Raw genomic sequence first — 20,261 nt, 5'->3', positions numbered from 1 at the left:
GTTTTCAGTATGAAAAAGCTGTCTTTCCAATTCAAATTGCTGAGTTCAGCTCCCAACAATTAGATCTTGCTGTATTTTTACCTGGGAGATTAAAAATCTCTCTAGTATCTTCTCCTAAACCAGGTCATTATAAACTTTGAACTTATTGAACACTGTTGCCTTTTCTGCATATTATGACAAAAAATGGTCTTTTCCAGAAATATTAAAATGTGTTCCCTTGATTAGTGCATGACAGATTCTGTTCTGTTCAAAATGTCAATGCAATAAGGAGCCTTTTTCTCTTTCATGAACAGCTCTAAACAAAGCTGAATTCAGACCCTGCCTCCCAAATTCTGCCCTTACAGGAGACAGTGAGAAAACACAGGTCAGAACAAGACTAGACTGGGTCTGTAGACATCCACCCCACTGCACCAGTCAGCCTGAATCCCTGACTTATCTGTCCCCTGCAGTCTGACTTGCATCCTTTAGTGATATGCAGATCTTCCTTGCCCAGTTGGTACATAACTTTATATGTACCCTGAATGCTGAGCGCCTTTACCCTGGAGATAAAAATTTCCCTCAAAATATCCTCAGTTATTCTGGATACCATCAAACAATAATCAGTGTGAGATAAGAACTGTTGAGAATTCATTATTTTCTGCTGAGCTACAGTGACATCCAGTGCCTTATGAATCCTCCCCTCAGCATGCCTGAATAATTCCATTAGCGGTAACAGGGAATGAACTCACCCTCATTTTAATCACCCACCCATAACCCCTGCCAGGACTGCAGTGAGACCTGCAGTCAGTCCATATAACCACTGCCATTCCTTACCTCTAGCAGTACTAGTACTATTTCCAGATAATGTTTCTGGTTCCATTTTACAAAGTTACAACAGCAGCAATAAAAATGTTAAGGAATTTTAATGTTGGTTTACTGCATCTTTAGAAGTTCAGGAAAAGTAGAAACTTGCAAGCTTTAAAGAAAGGACACCTTTTATTGTAGCACTCAGAAACAGACATGTATCAGGTTCCTGCAAGCTTTCCTCCAATATTACTTTCTTCTCCACCACTTGATTTTTAATGAACATTTAAATAATTACTCCTTGTTATTATGATGGTTACCCTAATAATACCAATAAAGGTAGCATGGATGCTCCATAAAAAACACACCTTTAATTGAATTATTATTAAATTAAAATGCCATAATTGAGAACACAATTTTAACAAGTCTCCTTATAAGACCAGCTGACATTAAAGAGAAGGGCATTAAATACTGGAAATATTTAGTGCTGCATGGTGAAAAAAATATATCATCATAAGTGGTTTGACAGATCATCCAGACAAGGGCCAAATGTTATTCAGGTGTCTGCGGTGCTGATCTGCTATGTGACCTATATCAGTTCATGCTTAGTGCTTGGTTGGGTCTGCAAAAATATCTCTAATATATTGAGTACAGTATTCAGTATTTGTGCTGAAGGGGTTTTATAAGCCATATTATAACCTTAAATTTTCCAAGTTAGCAAGAACTTTTATTCTACCAATGTTTAAAATAGAATAAACATTATCTGAGCAGACACAATACTGAGAGTTTTGCCCTCCCTCCCTGCATTCACAGAGCTGTTTGGAAGTGCTGCTACCTCAATTTCAGAAGGACTGACAGTCTCAATAAAAATTAAGACAGAAATGTAAAGTAGGGTCCAAGTCTGGGTGTGAATCACCCCTGCCAGTCCAATGCCAGTCACTAGCTTTAAACAACAGACACAAAGGTCCCATATCTCTTTCCACTTCTCTTAATATTAATTCTGTTTTGATGGCAGCAAGAACTGAAGATGAAAAACAAGCACAGCTCCATCCCCAGAGTTAACACAGTTCATCCATCCCTATACTGCCTCATCTAAAGAAAGACCTCAAGAGAGTCTTGCAGCACATCCTGCTGAGGGTTACAGGGACTATCACCAACAGTTCATAAAGTTAGTGTCAATTGGAACCTAAAGTTGGTATTTTATGACTTAACAAGTCGCCTGCAGTCTCACAGCCCACGCACCTCCAATTCTACGCTCAGATAAACAGCCCTGGTCTCCTGTAAATCTCAGCCAACCTGAAGTGCATCTCAGTCAAGAAGAGTAGATGAAGGTTTAGGTGTAAAAGCCCAAGCATGAGGGGCCACAGGGCCTGTCATCATCTGGAAATGGAGAATCTCAGGAGGAGGCCAGGGAGAGGAAAGAATGTGACAAGGAAACAAAAATGAAATGTTTTTAAGAGGTGGATGGAAAATCAGGGGTGTCTGAAGAAAGAAGTAATCGTGAGGTGTTGCTTCTCAGCTACAGAATCCTATTTCCTCCCATACAAGGCCCTGTTCTCTTTTCCTACCTTGTCTCTTGATAGCCTATCTCCTCCAGTGCCATCTTCAACACAAGAAAAATCACGACTTCATGCAATATTCTTCTCCCACACACTGCCTGTATGTTTTACAGCTTTCCCCATCCACTTTCTACCTTGACTAGTGAGACTGCAAGCTCTCAACAGAGATTATGCAAGAAGCTCTATGCCAAGAGAACCTACACACCCCACAAGACCCTATCATACCCTCCACTGATTTTGATTAGTGATGTGAATATTCTTGAGAGCATTTTCTACCTGTTGGAAAATATCTACAGTAGTACTGGTTGACACAAATATTAATAAATATTAATATTACACTACTGTTAGCAATGTACTATTAATTCTTCCTGTGCTAAAGTCAATTGCCAAGCTCTAGTTTTGGTGGATTAAGTGCTACCCCAGTTTTGGAAAACTATTTTATTTTCTGAAGCCATTACAGCAGTGGTTTTTTCCTATTAGGCAGAACTGCAAATGATCTGTTTGTCACTCTGTAATAATAAATATCTATTTTACCAAATTAACTATTTTATTAAATTAGGGGAAAACCAAATGAATTTATTACCAATAGAGAGTTGAGAAGTCAGACTCTCATGCTATCTACAGCCAACCTTTTGGAACTCCAAGAACAAAGTGCATGAATCCTTGAAAGTCTTAGCGATATCAAGCTGATACACCTTGCCAAACTCTGATTTGAATTACCCTGCTATGAATTCAAAGTAGCTGTGATGATCACCAATGCAGACATTTTCAAATTTTTCCAGATAAACCATACCAGGCTGTCACTAACAAGGATCTTAACTAGACTTACATAAATATACCAAGTTGCAATTCATTTGGTTTTTTTCATTGAACTTTCCCCAGGAGCATATTATATGTCCTCTCTGGCATTTAGACTTATAAAAAAGGAGGAGGCTGCAGGCAGACTACAGCCATGCATAACACAAACAGATGCTTCCTGCTTCTTAATGGACATGGGCGACCTTTGGCTGAAGCAGCTTGCGTTCAATGGTCCCATTTTCTGTGAGACTTAATCATACCTCAGATCTGGACTGCCAGATTCACATAAATGAACCAAATGCACAGCTCAGTTTAATTTCTAGTGCATTACAAAATGGTCATATTATATTTTTAGGTATAAAATGTCAATAGGCATTTTGGGCAACTTCCTTCTGGATGTCCAATTTCTCATTCCTTAAAAGAGCTTCTGGCTTACTGGAAGTTAATGTTCAGCCTACAGAAGTATAAGAAATGCTTTTACTTAGTGCAGAAAAGGAAAGAAAAATGGGTTGCAGAAGTTGGAATTTGTGACACAGGGATTTTTACCCAGAAGCACCATTTAAATGGAAGATAAAAAACATGTTTGTCATCTCTGAACACCTTCTCCTAATTGGTGTTAAATCTAAAATGCAAAGGCAATTTATAAAGCAGAGGAAAGGAGAAGTGTGAAAAGTAAGGAGCAAACAGGAAAATCAATATTAAAAGATCAATAGTGAATGAGTTAACTTTTAAATTAGCCCTTTGTGATACAACAGTTTCAACTAACTCCACCTTTAGCATCTAAACAGCTTTGTGTCTTTTAGATAGTTTCTTTGAACCTAAAACATCAACTAGCAGACTGAACAGATGTTTTACAAACCTGCAGCATAAAATAAGTGAAAACTAACAGCTAAAATGGGGACAATGATACAGAGGGGCATCGTACCCACTCGTGAGATTAAAAGACCGTAGGACTACCCGTGGCTGGTGGTTTAATATATAGGATCCCATTTACAGCACTCATGAAAAACCCTTGTACTGCTCAAGGACACTTTTAGGCCTTTTCTTTGCATAAGGTATTCAAATGCATTTGAAATAATGTCAGTCTTTTCTGCAACATATGAAATATGCCAGCAGCTTCCCTTTAAATCGGTGTCCTGTAAGCAGTTTTGTTTGAAAACTGGCAAGTGCTGGGATTTTTTTTTTTTCCCACAGACTTCTAAGGTGCCATTTTCTCATCTTACAGTCAAGAATTCTCAGTAATCTGAATAGGAACTAAATGGAGGGTACATGAAGGAAATTGTCCATGTCATATAATGGAGAAACAAAGAGTAAATTAGAAAACAATAAAAAAAGCCAAAGGGTGAAAACAAATTTTCCTGGGATTTTTTTCCCCAGGAGTACTTCTGTCTGTTTTACTACAACTATTTCTTAAGGGTATTAGGTGTCTATTCATAGTTACTAAATAAAATAGCATTTTTGTTTTAATTCATTGCTTCTTTAACAAATGCTAACTCCCATCTCTGCTTCTTTAAATCCACAAAATCTCCACATTCAAGCCAAAGAAGTATTGTAAAGGCTTTAAATCTTGTTTTAATGGAATGTACATTTAGCTATGAGGAGATAATTGACGTTATGGAGGGCCTAGATGCTGAATTATATAGGTTATCTAATACAAAGGGGACTCATTACCGAAGCACTACAAACAAGTAGTAATATATGTATATTGTTCTGAGTGGCGTTATAGCAAAAGTGTTCAGGTCTGCAGGGATTTATAAAACACAAGAAAACAGCAGACATGCACTTGTAAATTTGTCTCATTTGTCTCTGAAGTTAAAGGTTATTCCCTTGATCTGAATTTGTAATAAAAACATGCTAGACTAAGGTTTGTAGAGAATGTTTGAATATGTAAATTGTGTATAATGATAGGCAATTATAGGGTAAAAACTGGACCTTATGAATGTTAGAGAATTGCATGGAGCATCAAAGTATTTTCCTTCAGATGAAATATTTATCTTTTATGCATGTTATAAGCACTTTTTCAAAGGTATTCAGCAACCTATTTGAGCAGAGAGTTGACAAAAATCAAACCATTACAGCCAGCTAAGACTGTAGGCTTATGCACAGGAGAAGCCACAGCTTTTTACAGAATATACATAATAAATCTCTTGAACTAATGGTTCTGGAGATGGATCCTCAAGGACAAGTTCCACTGATTTTCACTCCTTTAGATGAAAGCTGGTCAGATGTTCCTGGATTTTTTTTTTAAAGATATGGGGGTGGAAGTGTAAGGAGGGAAACTGCAGAGAATAACTAGGTAAGAATGTGAATTTTCTTGGATTGATTCAATGAAGCTCCATTTTCCCTCCAGTTTGTTGGCTGCTGTTTTCAGGGAATAATAATAATTTAAAAAAAAAAGGACACTCCATCAAGATAGAAAGGAGTAAAGCCAGGAGATGATACTATAGTTTATGCTACTGAAGATAAGGTTTTCTCCTTCTCTGAGCACGACAGTCTGTTCAGGTTAACCAACTGCAGTGTTAGAATAACTCCAGCCGACTTGTCACAGAGTACAAAAGTCATCAGCAACTGAATGTTCTTTTCTGCACCGCAATTAAGACGAATCAATACGACGTGCCACAAATGGTATTTTACTCTCAATAAGAACTCGGGCTGAGTTTATTCAGAATATTTTAGCGCTTCCCCAGGGGATTTTGGTCCGACGCAGATGGCAAATAAAGTACTCAGCCTAGGGCTAGAGCACATTATGCTAATTCTAATGTCAGATGTACTTTAATATACAGCTCTATTTAATCACCCCATTATTTCACATTTCCATATGAAAAACCTGCGGCACTTCTGCAGAGCTTTCACTCTGCGACAATGCCAGCTTCCTTCAACTAGCTCACTGTGAAAGAGAAAAGAAGACTGGTCATTCTCGCCAGTCAAAATGTTACAGTTTCAAAGTTTCAGTATTCCTGAATTTAAAGTGGGTCTTCCAGTGCAATTAGCAAATCGCTCGGCTAGAATGCTGATATGTACAAAATGCTAAGGAGGTGTGATTGAAAAAAAATAAAAATAACAGCCCTCCCTTTCCAGCTCATCTGCTCACGCATGCAGACATAGGCAGGCACATACCTCAAACCCGCTTGCAGAACAGTAATAATAAAAATAATGAAAATATTTTCATAGTGCAATTCACCCAATATTCTCAACACTTGTCACTAAAACGTTGCTATTCCCGGCTGTGTGGCTTCCGTTACTTAGAAGAACAGACATGGCTGGCACAGCTGCCAACCTACAGATGTCTCTGAATAAAACCTTCCTTGTGTATCAATAATTTTTGCCTGCAACAAATTACACCTCTAATTAGGTTTTAGAAGCCACACACCTTCAATAGAGGCCACTACCCAAATTATCTGGAAATTTACCTTGATGCCCCTTCTCTTGAATGTAAAATGATTTAAAACTGGATTTATATTGAAAGGAATGAAGGAAAATACTTTGCTATGGAGCAGTTTTTCAAGCCATGTAGGTTCTCAATGTGCAGACAGGGAAAGCAGAAGCAGTCCTTGGAGCACCTCTTCAGTATCCAAGCTTCCCCTTCTAAATAATTCTGTGAAGGATCCTTAATTCAGCATGCATGTACAACCACCAGTGAAATGAGTTGCATGATCTCAACAAAATCTTCCCTCTGTCTGGCATAACTGGGGCTGCATGACAACCAGTGCTGCTCCTCAGTGAGAGCCAGGTCAGGCCTAGATTATATAGAGCTGTTATTAGAGGAATGTATGAAGCTTAAGTCGATAATTTTTTAATCATTTCATTAAACCTAAAACATATTTCATGGGGAAAAAAATGTATTTAGAAAAAGACATCCTTTTTCCTCCTCCAACCACCCAATCTGCATCCTTTAAAAATTGTTCAACAATGCATGCAGCAGCCAGCACCTGGGGCCAGACCTCACCTGGTTTCACTGCTATGCATCAAGATTTAAAGACACAGAACTGCACTCTGTGCCTTGGCATGACATATGCCACGACTTCCCTGTCCTAATTTGAACACAGAGGACGATATCCTTCACAGTCAAGGCAGAAATGATTACATATTCAAGCTTTCTTTTATTTTCATATGCATACACATATCTAAATGTATGTGTGTTTATACATGTATAAATATATTATTTTGTCTCTGTTAGACGGCTATGAGTACAGCATTATGCACAAAGGAAAAGGGCAGCTCTGGACAGGGCAGAGGTCCATCCTTCCTTAGCTACTTAAACTAGACCTTCAAACCCATGATCATACCATGGGAGGAGTATGTGCTACAGTTTCACCTCAGTTTTGTCTGAATGGTAAACACAGCCCAAGTTAATTTACTAAATTAGGGTGACTTTAAAATTTGTTTAAAGTGAGGTCTGTCACTCTTAGAATGAATAGTTAAATTAAAAAAAAAAAAAAAAAAAAGAGAAGATTAAATGAATGTTTAATATCCCAATGCAAAGCCCACCAAAGTCAATATGAATCTTTCCACTGGCTTCAATGGGCTCTGGAAGCAAGTCTTGTTCCACACTGGGATTTGTTAGTCTCAAGACACTGTCTTCAATGTAGGGATAAATCTGGTTGTGGTGATGTAGTTAAAAGAAGATAACTGATTTCACAGCAGCTGCAAGCCTAAAGAACTCAGCTGTAAATATTTTAGAGGAATAAATGGAGACACAGATAGTAAAGTATCTTATGTACCTTTAGTTAAAAGGAAAAACAGTTGAAATACAAGAAATACATAAACTGAAATTAATCCTTGGCAATTCTGTTGCTTTTTCTTCTGCTGATATTATGTTGATTTTTGAAAATAAAAAAGGAAAATAGCAATTCACCCTAGGTCTGTCCTATTTCTTTAGCCCACTTTAGATAAACTGCATTCTTAAACTCCATTTTTAAGAATTCTGTTGCGACTAGCAAAACAATTCTTAATAACATATTTATTCTTGAAAATACACAAATTTGTGGAATTCCATTCAATTTCCATCATTATGGAAATTTTTGAATGCCAGAATGTTTGCAGCCACATCTACACTAAAGGGTTCCTACAGGACTCAGAAGTCCTGCAAAGGAAAATCCAGCCTGAGTGAACAAAGAAGGAAAATGAACAGAAGCTCTAAAAGCCTAAATGGGGAGGGGGCACAAGGCGGGGGACAAGGGAAGGAGGAAGGTGTAAAATACTCAGATGAAATATAAAACCCATTAATTACAGAGGTAGGGATCTTGAGGGTTGCTCAAGATAAAGCAGTTAAATTGCAATCTATGGCTATGAAGTTGCAAAAGATGAATCTCCAATCATACTTCTTGAAGTGCAAAGATAAGAATACAACTTTTGCCCCTTAAATAATAATCCTGATCTTGGCTAAAAAAGAACATCCTAAAAACCTCATATTTTATTTCTATACAATCCAGATTGGTCACCTAAGAGTAGCATAATTAAACAATGTTAAGCATCCCAACCCCTTGGAGAATGTGCTGCTTAAAAATATTTTTAGAACAATCACTGTAGTAATTCTTCTTAGTTGTAGAAACACTCCAAATCAGAAAGTCAATTTTTCCTCTATTTGCAGAAGTGTGCTGGTTTTCACTGGAAAGGCGCCTGTGTTTTGTTTGGCTGCTGTTCATATACTGCCTTGGCAGGATTTCCTTGGATTGCTTACAGTGAACATTGCTCTTGCATACAGTAGCACTCCCATTTTAACCGTCCCAGCCACACGTTTTCTAATAACACACGGAGAGCTGCAAAATCCCTATAAGCACAGCTCTTTAAAGCAGCAACAGAAGGGGGTGGGGGCGGAGGACCGGAGGGGGGGGGCGGCTCTGCCCGTTCAAAATCCAGCGCTGCAAACAGAGGAGAATCCTTTTAAAAACAACCAATGTGAATTGTGTTTAAGGAGCAGCTTTCCAGGGAAAGAAAAATCATCTCCGAGAAGATTCAGCTGATTCACCGAATCTGATCTGCACAGGCTGGGCTCTGAGCATCACTGAATTGGGTCCTAAGCACTGTTTATGTGCATTTTCTTTTTTTTCTTTTTTTTCTTTTTTTTTAAATATTTTTCCTGCCCTTCTGAGGAGTGTGCAGATAGCTTAATAATTCATAGGATTACCTTGCATGATTAAGACCCTGCACTTGAGCCTGTGTTCCTCGTGTGCCCCAATTTTTTGCCTCATTGTGGAGAGGTTGGGGTGCATGGAGAACACTGGGCTCCACTGTGAAAACCAAACAGGCAGGAGAGATGAAAAAGGAGGACATCTATCTCGCTGCAATAGTACCAGGAAACAAATGCAGCATTTCTACCTACGGCTGAGCAAGAGAAAAAGCCAATAACAAAACCGTTATTCAGCTCCGTGCCCTTTACAAATAGGACTGACTTGTTAGTGGACAGCTGCGGCTCAGCCCCCCTCCACACCATTCCAACTTGCTGCCTTTGCCACCCTGCTTTTGGAGATCAACAGCAATTTGCATCTCCATGCATCTCATTTCTCGTTAAGTAAGTTGATTAATTTGGGCGAGGGAAGTTGTCATTCAAAAAAACCAGAAATTTCCACTTGCATAATTTCTGCCTTTCAAAACTGGCTGACCTCCTCCCCACCGATCCAGCCCCCACTTCACACCTCTCTTTCTCCGGGTCCTTTTCTCCCCCGTTCCCGCTCCCTCCCTCCCTCCCTCCCGCTTTCCCTCTTTCTCCCTGTTGTTTACAAAGGTTTCATTATGTTTTCAACTAATCAGAAAGGCCTACTAATACACAATTAACATGTGACTATAAAAAAATAGCTTCCAGAAGAAGGAAAAGTAATTAAGTAGAGAATGCTTTTCAGTAAGTGCTTGCTTTAACCCATTGTCAGAGAACAGAGTGTAGGTTAGTCCACAATGGATGGAACAGATGCCAAGGGCGAAATGTTAAAAGCAAATAAAAAAGGGCGTTATTTTCTTTGGGAATAATAACTATCAACGCCACAAAAACGTACATCACATTGCAGTTGTTTATATCTGACCTCCTCCTCTTTCCTACACTTTTCTGAAGTGCCTTTTCTGCCTATTTCATTAAAATAAATGCAAAAATAAAGGTATCATTTATTGCATCTTTGCTTCCAAAGTGACAGGAAACCAAGTGTCCTGGTTTCAGTTGGGATAGTGTTATTTTTCTTCCCAGTAGCCAGCACAGAGCTGTGTTTTGGATTTAGAATAGGAATAATGTGGATAACACACTGATGTTTAAGCTGTTGCTTACCCAAAGGACTTTTCTTCTTCTCGTGCTGCCCTGCCAGCGAGTGGGCTGGGTGTGCACAAAAAGCTGGAAGAGGAAACAGCCAGGACAGCTGACCCCGGCTGACCAAAGGGATATTCTATGCTATATGCCCTCATGTTCAGTATATAAATCATGGGGAAAGCTTGTCTATAGTCTGGGCATCCTCTTCACAGTAAGCAGTGGGTTTCTATTCGCATCACTTGCTTTTCTTCAGTTTTACTTCTCTCTGTTTTTGTTATTTGCCTTTTGATTACAATTTTTCATTATTCTTTTATTTCATTTCAATTATTAAGCTATTCTTATTTCAACCCACAAGTTTTCTTACTTTTACCCTCCTGATTCCCTCTCCCATCCTACTGGAAAGGAGTCAGCAAGTGGCTGTGTGGTGCTTAGCTGCCAACTGGGATTAAGCTCAGCGACACTGAGTAATCACCATCACTATCAAAATAGCACAACACTGTAGTTTATTAAAAAAATTTTACTTCAAAATATTTTAGGCCTGAATGTACACATAAACTAAGCACCCAGAAAAATCAGTAGGAATTATGCCCAAGTAATGACAAGGGGTGTTGAACCCTTCTCAAGATGTGCTGTGTTATTACAACACAGGAACTGCAGGAAACAGTTTTAAAGGATGTAGTGTTTGCAACACTTCAGTTATTAACTTTAGATCTGTCTGTTGACACTGTCCTCAGGCTGAGAGCTGCCACACAGGTTGGAAGCCTGAGGACACTAGCATATATATGTGTGTGTGTATATTGGGGAGGGGGCTTTAATGAAAGTGTTATCTAAATAGATTCAGCTTTTTTTAACTTTTTTTTTTTTAATCAAGGGATTGTCAAAATATGTCCAAATGTTCCCTGTGTTCTTTATGCATTCAGTCAACCTCCACAGTAAAAATGGAAAAATATGTATTCCTCTATATGTCTGTCCTTGGAGTGGAGTGTTTGGGATATTTTTTATTTCTGTTCCCCTCCCTTATATGAGTTCTAAAGCAAACAAGACACTTACTTAGTTGAGTAATTTCAAAACCAAATCGTGCAAGGAGCTCAGTATTTTCAGCAAGGCATTAAACACCATTTTGGTCCCACTAAAATCAAGTGAGAGGTGTTGGGAGGAATAGGTCTTCCAAAGTCACAAAGGACTACACGTAATAACAGCTCCTTTTCCTTATATTCCTCCCCCCCACCCCATGAATTTATATTCCAAACTATGTATCACATACAGAGTATTTTTTACTATCCAAAATCCCATTAGTTTCATTGGCACTTTAGGTAATAAGATTTGCATGGTAAAAATTCCATTTCTATTAGATTGGGTCCATAGGACTCACCAGCCTGATATGATTGTCAGAGGAAAGGGAGGATGTGTGGGTTTGTTACAATATGAGGATTTGTCCACACAGAATTTGGCACCAGTTTAATCAAAAGGACTCAGTTTAACCAGTGCAAACCCCACTGTAGCCGCTATTTCTGTCAGCTTAAAACTGGCTGTATCAGGAAATTTCTCACTGTACATTTTTAAGGTATGCTAAAACAGGCCAGCTGAACTGGAGTGGCAATCAGTTTAAATAATCTATACCCTCAAGTATTCTGGATTATCTACCTGGAAAACTCCTTTAGCTAAACTAGTGGAAGGAGGTGTTCAGGCCAGACCCAAATGATGTTTCACACAGGAGAGAGAGATGATGGCCTCCTGGGCTGGATCTCAAGGTCTCTTTCTGGACAGAGTGAAATCAGTGAGAAACTATCAGCCAGACGCTGCTGCTCTTGTTCATGAAGAACCTAAACCCTCTGGGTCATGCCCACAGTCAGGAACCCATTTTCAATCATGGCCACCAGGTGAAGCTTAGGGGAAAAGCTTGTGAACCAAGGTAGAAAAAAGTTCACAACTAGACCCTGTCCAGACCTCCTGGCAATCAGTGGTTTAGAGTACGATGGATCAATCATTCTCTAGCCTGTTCATTATTTTTAGCCCATAGGGCAACCTGCAGCAATGAGTTCCACATCTCGATTTGTTGTGAACAAAAAACTACATCCATTTTTGGTCTGCTGCCTGATTCATGGGGTATTAAACAGGGACACTTGCACTGTCAAGTGCAACCTGAGCGGGTCACAGCAGCAGACCATCGCAAGGTACTCTCCAGAGATATGGACAGAAAAATCACACCGTCTGCTTTTACACAATTCTTACTTTATTCTTTCTTACTGATCCCACAGGAGACTGAATTGTAACTAACAGCAAATGGAAAACTTCAGGACTGGGCATAAGTCAGATATGGTAGCTCCTTTCCAGACCATCCCTCCCTTAGTTTGTTTGCTCTTGATTTCTGATTGACTAAAGAGTTTCTTGTCCGTTCCTAGCTTTGTTGAGGCTTAAACAAAGGAGACATATTCACAAAATGCTAGGAGATGGTTTTTTAAGTACTTTGCTGAAATTTAGCAGTTTTCCACCTCTTAAGAGCACTCTACGACCTGAAAATGAGTCATGGTCTGGAATTTTTTTCTAATACTCATTTCACACACAGTTCTGTTACCTATTATTCATGGCTATAGCTCTCATTCTGAAAATACACCTTTGTGTAGCACCAGGCTGATACTGAAGTCTCTTTGGCTTCAGAGACTTTGAAACCTCACTCCAAACCTTCTGAAAATGGGGCCTGTAAGGGCTGTCACACTACTGAATCGTCTCCAATGTACCTTGACACTTCAATCATAATTCCTCTACCTGCTCTTTATTTAAATTGCTCATATATTTTTAGTTTTTTTCATCTTTCCTTTTGAAAAAATCCTGTCAACATTTTAATCATTTTTGTTGTTCTTCTCTGAATTACCTCCAATTTAACAACACCCTCCAATTAGCAAGGTGCACAGAATCATAGGCCATCTTGGGTCTTTGTTCTGCAGAAAAAATAGTTTCCCATTTAGTCTTGCTGCGGATCAGATTCTGACTTCAAGAACAGCTTGGCATGGTGAAACTAAGGACTGAATTTGGCCCACGTACTTAACTGAGAAGTAAGATTATTTTCCACAGTTCTGTGTCAAAGTTCCTGGATGAAGAGCCTTCCCTCCTCTACCCCTGAGACCAGAAGACAGAGCTGGGTGACAGAAGGGTTGATTGACAGCGCTCAGTCTGGACTGTTTTGCCTTTATCACTCAGGCAGATGTTTAACCCTACACAGAAGTTATTTTCTAACCAGAACATCCTGGCACACCAGATTTACAAAAAAAAATGCAGTTGAGGGATATGGGATGCAAAGCAGGAAGAAGGGTCCTGGACATGCACAAATCAGACAGCAATCAGGATGACTTATAACCAGAATTTGTTTGGAGACTCCAGATAATCATCCAGGAGTGTCTGACAGGGGACTGATAGTGAGGCTAGCAAGGAATTGTTTGCAGATCCCACTGGGGTATAAGAAGAAGTAAGGAGATTTAATTGGGCTACTGACAGTATAGGCTGATTATCAGGAAAATATTTCCTAACTCTAAGGCCAGCAAATCCTTGCAAGGAGCCCCAAGACACTGACATCTCAGACAAGGAGGAGCACTTCAGAGTACACAATGATAATGTCCCATTGCCAAAGTCAGGCAGCATTATGAAACAGGCACTTTCTGCCTTCTAAATTTACAGTTGTGATTCACAAAAATGAATTGAGTTGATCCAAGCACCTCATTTAGAAACACTGGACTCAGCATGAGCTTCACACACCCCCTCCAACCTCAACAGAGGCTGTGCTGTATGGGAACCTCAGTGTGCTCCAGAAATGAGTGTTATCAATATCAGTCACTGAGAGATCAGGTCAAAACTGTTAATATCTCATCAGTCACGCGAAATTCATCTCCTTTCCAACACACACCTACAGATTTATTATTAGGGTACTTCAACTCTTTTGTATTTTTAAATCAAGCTGATTCACATACTGTAACATTCATTACATAATTAAAAATATATGATGGTAAAAGGTTTTTTCTTAACTCATTAGGAAAAGCATACGATATATATTTATAAATTACATATTATCATCTTTTTAGGCCTAATGATGTGTGCTGTCTCAGGCAGGATGACCTGTTACTCAGGCTAATTGATGCCATTTCATAGCTACAAGCACGAGGTATTTTTATCTAAGCTTGGTCAATTGGCTCTATCCATTAAACGTGTACTTGGGGTTTTGCTAGGAAGGGGGATGGGAGGGAAACAAGATTGAACATTTGAGTCAATATTTATCCCTTTGTCAAGATAGATGAGGAATGGATAAATCTGGTGTATATGCTTTGTCTACTGGACCTGGCATCATGGACTCTGCTCAGCAGAGCCATCTAAGTCAACAAATACTCTCCCAATTAACTAACAGAGAATTCTAGTATGAGGCAAACAAAGTCCTGACTGCTGCAGTGAATAACATGAACTTTCATGAAGACAAAATCAACTCCCCCAAGAGGTGAGATAAACACTCAAGGTAATTGAAGTGTTGGGAGAAATAATAAAATAATTTTTTTTGGGGGGGGGGGGGGGGGTCAATCCAAAGATATCAGTTTCTAAAGCCACTTTCTTCACCTAAGATCCCCTACAAATAGTAGCCTTCAATTCTTCCAAGCCCCAATGCACCCACAGTTGTTCTCAACTGTACTGTTATGTTTTAAAAAAAAGAAATTGGAGTAATGCCTTGCTGAACCCTTGCCTTACTGAACACTAAAATGGAACAGAGGCATGAAACCACCCCTAATTCTCTAACCCTCAAAGCATAGAAAAGGACTTGTATCTTTTTACTCCTCAAATCAAAGAGGACCTAAATCAAAGTGGTCACTCCTGCCTCAGCCAAGGGCTCTGACCTTCCTCAGAGACAGGGAGCATTTTGTCACATCCCCTGCACAGAGTGGTGTTGTCTGAAAACACAAAGCAACAATTGGTGGAGTCTGGAGCCATATTCCACAGAGCTCTGCACTGCCAGCTCTCCCTCTCCTGGGTACACCAGTGTTTGTGCTTGGCTTTGGAGCCGCAGGCAGACCGAGCTCCTCTGCACACCTCGGCTCTGTGCTGAGCAAAGGCCACGGCCATGGCATGGACAGTTCCAGCAGGACAGGGTAGGGCTGGGAGGCAGCATGAGGGCAGCAAAAGGTAACTGCCACTGAGGTACTGCCTCTGACAAAGCCACCAGGCTCTGGTGAGGGAAGGCAAATGGTGGCAAGAGTGACATCGGAAAGCTGCCCAAAGAAAACACTGTGGAGCTCCACTGAAGATACAGGGAACAAGAGATCTGCATTTTTCCCCTCAAATCTCACTCTGTGAAACACACACTCCATTCATATCTTTCCTATTAATAATCCATCCCTCCTTTGCCAACTTCCCCTTTGTTTTACCTCCTATTATCAAGCTCTCTTATGGGAGCTTCTGTTTAATTTTTCCACCACTGGACTACAAGTCAGAAACTAAGCAGACCAAATTTTTGCCCTATTATAAAACTACCAGAGCCTTTTACCAGAGATAAATGTAGCCCTGCAGACACAATAGGATGCAACAGCGTGGTATATGGAAAGATCTGATTTTCATTACTAGAAGGATAGACAGTGCAGATAGGTGGTGATTATTATATAATCCACACTTCTATAATGGACAAACAGGAGTCAAACTTGTGTACTTCAGTAATAAAGGGTTTACAAATGGGCCTCTTCTATTCATGTAAATAGTCTTCCCCATTTTATTAAGGTCCATCTACTGTATGATGCACTGAGCTAACAGACAATCTTCAGTTGCCACCTCGCGTGTCTGCATTGCATAGTACAATTCCTCCTAGTTAAATATCTCAGGAGAAGCAGGAAAACAATTAAAACTAGAAGGTAATAAATGATGAAGAAGCCTATGAACAGCATGCTGGCCCTCTTCCCAGTCTTCATTCATGCATCAAAAAATCCCATAGCTCTGAGTCTTTGAGAGGGCAGCTGGGCAGTAGGGATGTCCACAGTAATATAAATGGGAATTAGATATGATCGAATGTGCTCATTGCATTTTCAACAGCACATGTAATATTCTCCCCCCTTCCCTCCAGTTCCCCCACCTCTCACACTGCTACCAGAATAGATGACTAATGATCCTGTAACCAAGCAACGGGGCAATTGAAGAGTTTCAAAGTTCCAGTACATGATAATTTAGCTATGATCATTTGGGTGATCGGGCTCTGACTGGAGAACCCATCCCTGAGTTAAATACCTCTGCTCTCTCCAAATAGTTTTACCCTGGCAAGAGATTGCAAGGATTGGCGGAGGTAGAATTTTGTCCTCAGAGCTTGGCAGCTCTGTTCATTACTTCTGCTGCTCCCTGACACACGCGAGAGGATGACGACCACAGAGGAAATGAAGATGCATCTACTTGACAGTCACCTGCATAGCAGCAATGGAGGCAGCCCAGTTAATACAGCCATTGTGAGACTCCATCAGTGATACCCCAATGAGATTTCATCCCCAGTGAGCAGTGCTCATCAGTAGGTACACTTAGCACAGTTTAATCCACCGCTGTTATTGTATTTTTTTTTTTTTTTGCATAACACAAGAACGTTATTTATAAGAATTAAGTCACTGAAAACATTTTAAAATACCTAAATCTTTTTCATGGGTCTATTCTAACTGCAGTAGTCCTTTCCACTGGGGAATGTATTGTGAGATAATTGATTTTGATGCCACCACGTGTGCCCTTGCTTTAGACTCAGGACACATAACTCACGTGGGTCAATTATCTCATAGTACAATCCCCAGTGGCAAAGTCTATGGCTTGAAAAGATCCTATGCTAGAAGAAGTATACCATTATCACTGGCTGGCATTTGTTTCCAAAGAAAAATGTATTGGTAAAATTGTTTATTGCTGGTCCTTGTATACATGCAGATAGAAGTGTGTGTATAAAATATATATTGAATATAAAAGGAATATGTTGAATGTATATCAATTTGTATGTCTGTAACTCTCACCACTACAGCATCTTTGATCTAGATGTAGAAAAGTACAATAAGAATTTTTAACTCTTGCCTTGCAAAGAGATTATCTCTAGTAAGGATATTCAGCTCTAGTCATTGGAGTAAACAAAGCAAATGTCTATAAAAGAAATGCAGCCAAGATTCTGCTAATTGTTTTTAAACTCTGAGCTTTATTAAGCCTTCTCAAATCCTGGACTATCCTGATAATACTGAGTTAGCATTCATGTATCATCCTTAATTGCCAACTAGCCACCACAGTTGAAAACTATTAGTAATACAACTTAACTCTATCACATTGACCCAAGATTAAGTTTTCTGGCTGATCACTGAATGGGGGTGGTCAGACATGCATCTGTACATCTCCATTTAGCCACAGAGGCCCAAAAGAATGAGGCAGTATTCTAAAGAAAACTAGTCATAGGTAACTAAACCCCCCACAAAAGACTTGGCAAGCCACCTTAAGATCACACTGCCAAATTCCAAGGGAGTGAGTGCTTTCCAATCCTCAGTAAGTAGAGGCCAGATTCTCTGGTGACATAGAGCTTAAATCAGTATCAGGTAGAGAAAGTTGGTGCTAACAGTGGCATCTTTACCAGTTTGGGATTCTAGGCTGAGCAGTAAAAGGTGGCTTGCAGATAAGGGGATATGGCAGGAAAATCAGTCAGCTGGAAAACACCACATTCCTTTTCCTCAGCCCAGGTGCTTGGTGCCTCTCCATAAGCACATTCAGGTTCCAACCTCAGGTTTTAAGTTACATTCAATTTCTGACCCCAGGTGAATGTTGAAAGTATTCACATCTTACCACTTACAACTCCCATTGTTTTTCACCACCTTAAGCCCACACAATATAGCCTCAGCCATTTGACTACCAAACCTCAAGTCAATGTCAGTTCCAGTGAGAGATTTGCCAGAGGGACTTAGATGTGCCTTAAAGTGAAGACAGCAGAAGAAATTAGGGAAACTATCTTGGGAATGTGCATGACAGGGACACTTTAAATCTAAATGAGACCTATCTTGCTTTTCAAAGTCAGGACGAAAAACAGAGTTTCAAGTAAGAAAACATACACTTTGGGAAATTAAGAGGTTAGTGCAGATGTAGTTTTTAATCACTGCTTCTTAGTGTAGGTTTATTGGCCACTGTTAAATAGAGAAAAGAATGCTTAGCAGAAATCATCTTCAGCACGAAGAGGTTCTAAACCTGGAACTGTTAATAACCTCTTCAGGGTAAATAATTACAATAAATAAATTCACCCTCTTCGTCCATGTTAGAATTACTGTGGCTGTGAATAGTGTAAATAAGGTGCAGGGCTTTGGGGAATAACCCTGCTCACCACACTGGTCCTTTTGAACTTACATCTTACTGTATTGGGCAGTAATTTACAAAACTAGAGATATTTTTTTTAATTATTTTTAAAAATAAATAAAAACACATAAAAACATAAAAAGCAAATTAAAACTTTCTCCAGATCTTGAACTATGTGAGTGAAGGAGGCCAGGTCCCTATAGAGGCAGATGTTTAATAAAACTAGTAAGAAAACAACAGGGATAAAAGAGAGTGAGAGGGTTCAACAGAAGAGAACAGAGTACCAACCACAGCACAACTGCCAAAGCATTGCTCATTCTCTTCCTCGCTGAGGCTCTAACTCCAAACAATTTGCTGCAGCAAAGAACAGATTTAATGAAACCACACGGATGCAGGGCTGTGGTGGTACAAGGCCCAGCAGCCCGTGTGACATGGCACACAGCCACCTGTGCCAGGCAGCACCAGGGCTCCTCCCCACCAAAATACCCATCCTGGAGTAGCCATGCAAGTGGCAGAGCCACCCACTCCTGCTCTCCCTCCAGCCTTTGTCTTCTGAGGCAAACCCTGGGAAGACAGCTTGGTGCTCCAGAGCTAGTCTGGTGTTGGAAATGCTGGAGTGGGCTAAAGGAGAAAAGGAATGGAGGATGCTCTGTTGCTCACACAGTGATGTTGGGAGGTGCCTCACTCCTGTCTTACAAAATCCAGTTGGAAGCCTCCACAGAAGCTGACTGTGCTCCCCCAAGCAGGTTGCTGATGGTCAGAAAGAACCCTTCCTAAAAGGGCTCCTTGGCAGCAGCCAGGGTAAAAGAACTCAAGCCGAGAGTGCCCAGAACAAATCACTGGGAAGTTTCAATAGCCCAGTTTTTGACCCAAAATGTGCCCTCCTAAGTGTCAACAGGGGAGATCAGCATGTCCTGTGTTTACTAATATGATTTCTGCTTGATTTACAAACCTCTCAGTCTTCCTGAGCATGTTCTGCAGTTGTGCACGCTGCACTTGGAACGCTGCAGGCCCATCAATTCAGCCTGATTCAAATCCTCACTCTGGAGTGATGCTTTGCACCGGGCTATTGTCCACAAACCATTATTTGTCGAAAAACAAACAAAAGGAGAACATTGGAGATACTTTTACATGATACTTTTCTGATTCCTGAAAATGTGAGATAATGAATAAAAATGTTCATTACAGAATTATTCACTTTTCTTCATGATTCACGTCCTAGTAATTACCGTGACCAGCCTAATAAAAACTGCTACAAAACGAAGGTCAACTAGCAGTTAGAAGTGTTCATTTTCATTTCAATGTATTCATCTCTGGCTCCTAATGGCCTCATTTTCTCCTATGCTCTTTAATAAATACCACTGAATTACAGGTTAAATAGCTAAATTAAATTATTGCAATTACAGCGTGCGGAGCACTGAAACTGGTTTACCTTTCCCAGTTCAATTAGAGGGGAAGTTTCAACAGCCTGAGACTCCTGATTGCTGTCAATATTCTGAATCACTAGGAATCCTCACTAAAGGCCAGGTTATTTGGCTACAGACTGGGTAATTTCCACACCCCTCTTCCCTCCTGTATAAAGA

The 20,261-nt window shown here is 39.9% G+C and overlaps 1 protein-coding gene across 9 annotated transcripts in view; it reads right to left on the bottom strand.

The window, feature by feature from the left end:
* BCL11B (BCL11 transcription factor B) overlaps positions 1 to 20,261 on the bottom strand; it is a 97,711-nt gene that overhangs the window by 12,056 nt on the left and 65,394 nt on the right. The window lies entirely within an intron of this gene.

The sequence above is a fragment of the Agelaius tricolor genome, unplaced genomic scaffold, assembly GCF_023055355.1.
Source record: "Agelaius tricolor isolate 1412-34295 unplaced genomic scaffold, bAgeTri1.0.p SCAF_5, whole genome shotgun sequence".
NCBI lineage: Eukaryota > Metazoa > Chordata > Aves > Passeriformes > Icteridae > Agelaius > Agelaius tricolor.
Note: the sequence above shows the minus strand (reverse complement) of the source record. Positions and strands in the feature narration are given on the sequence as shown.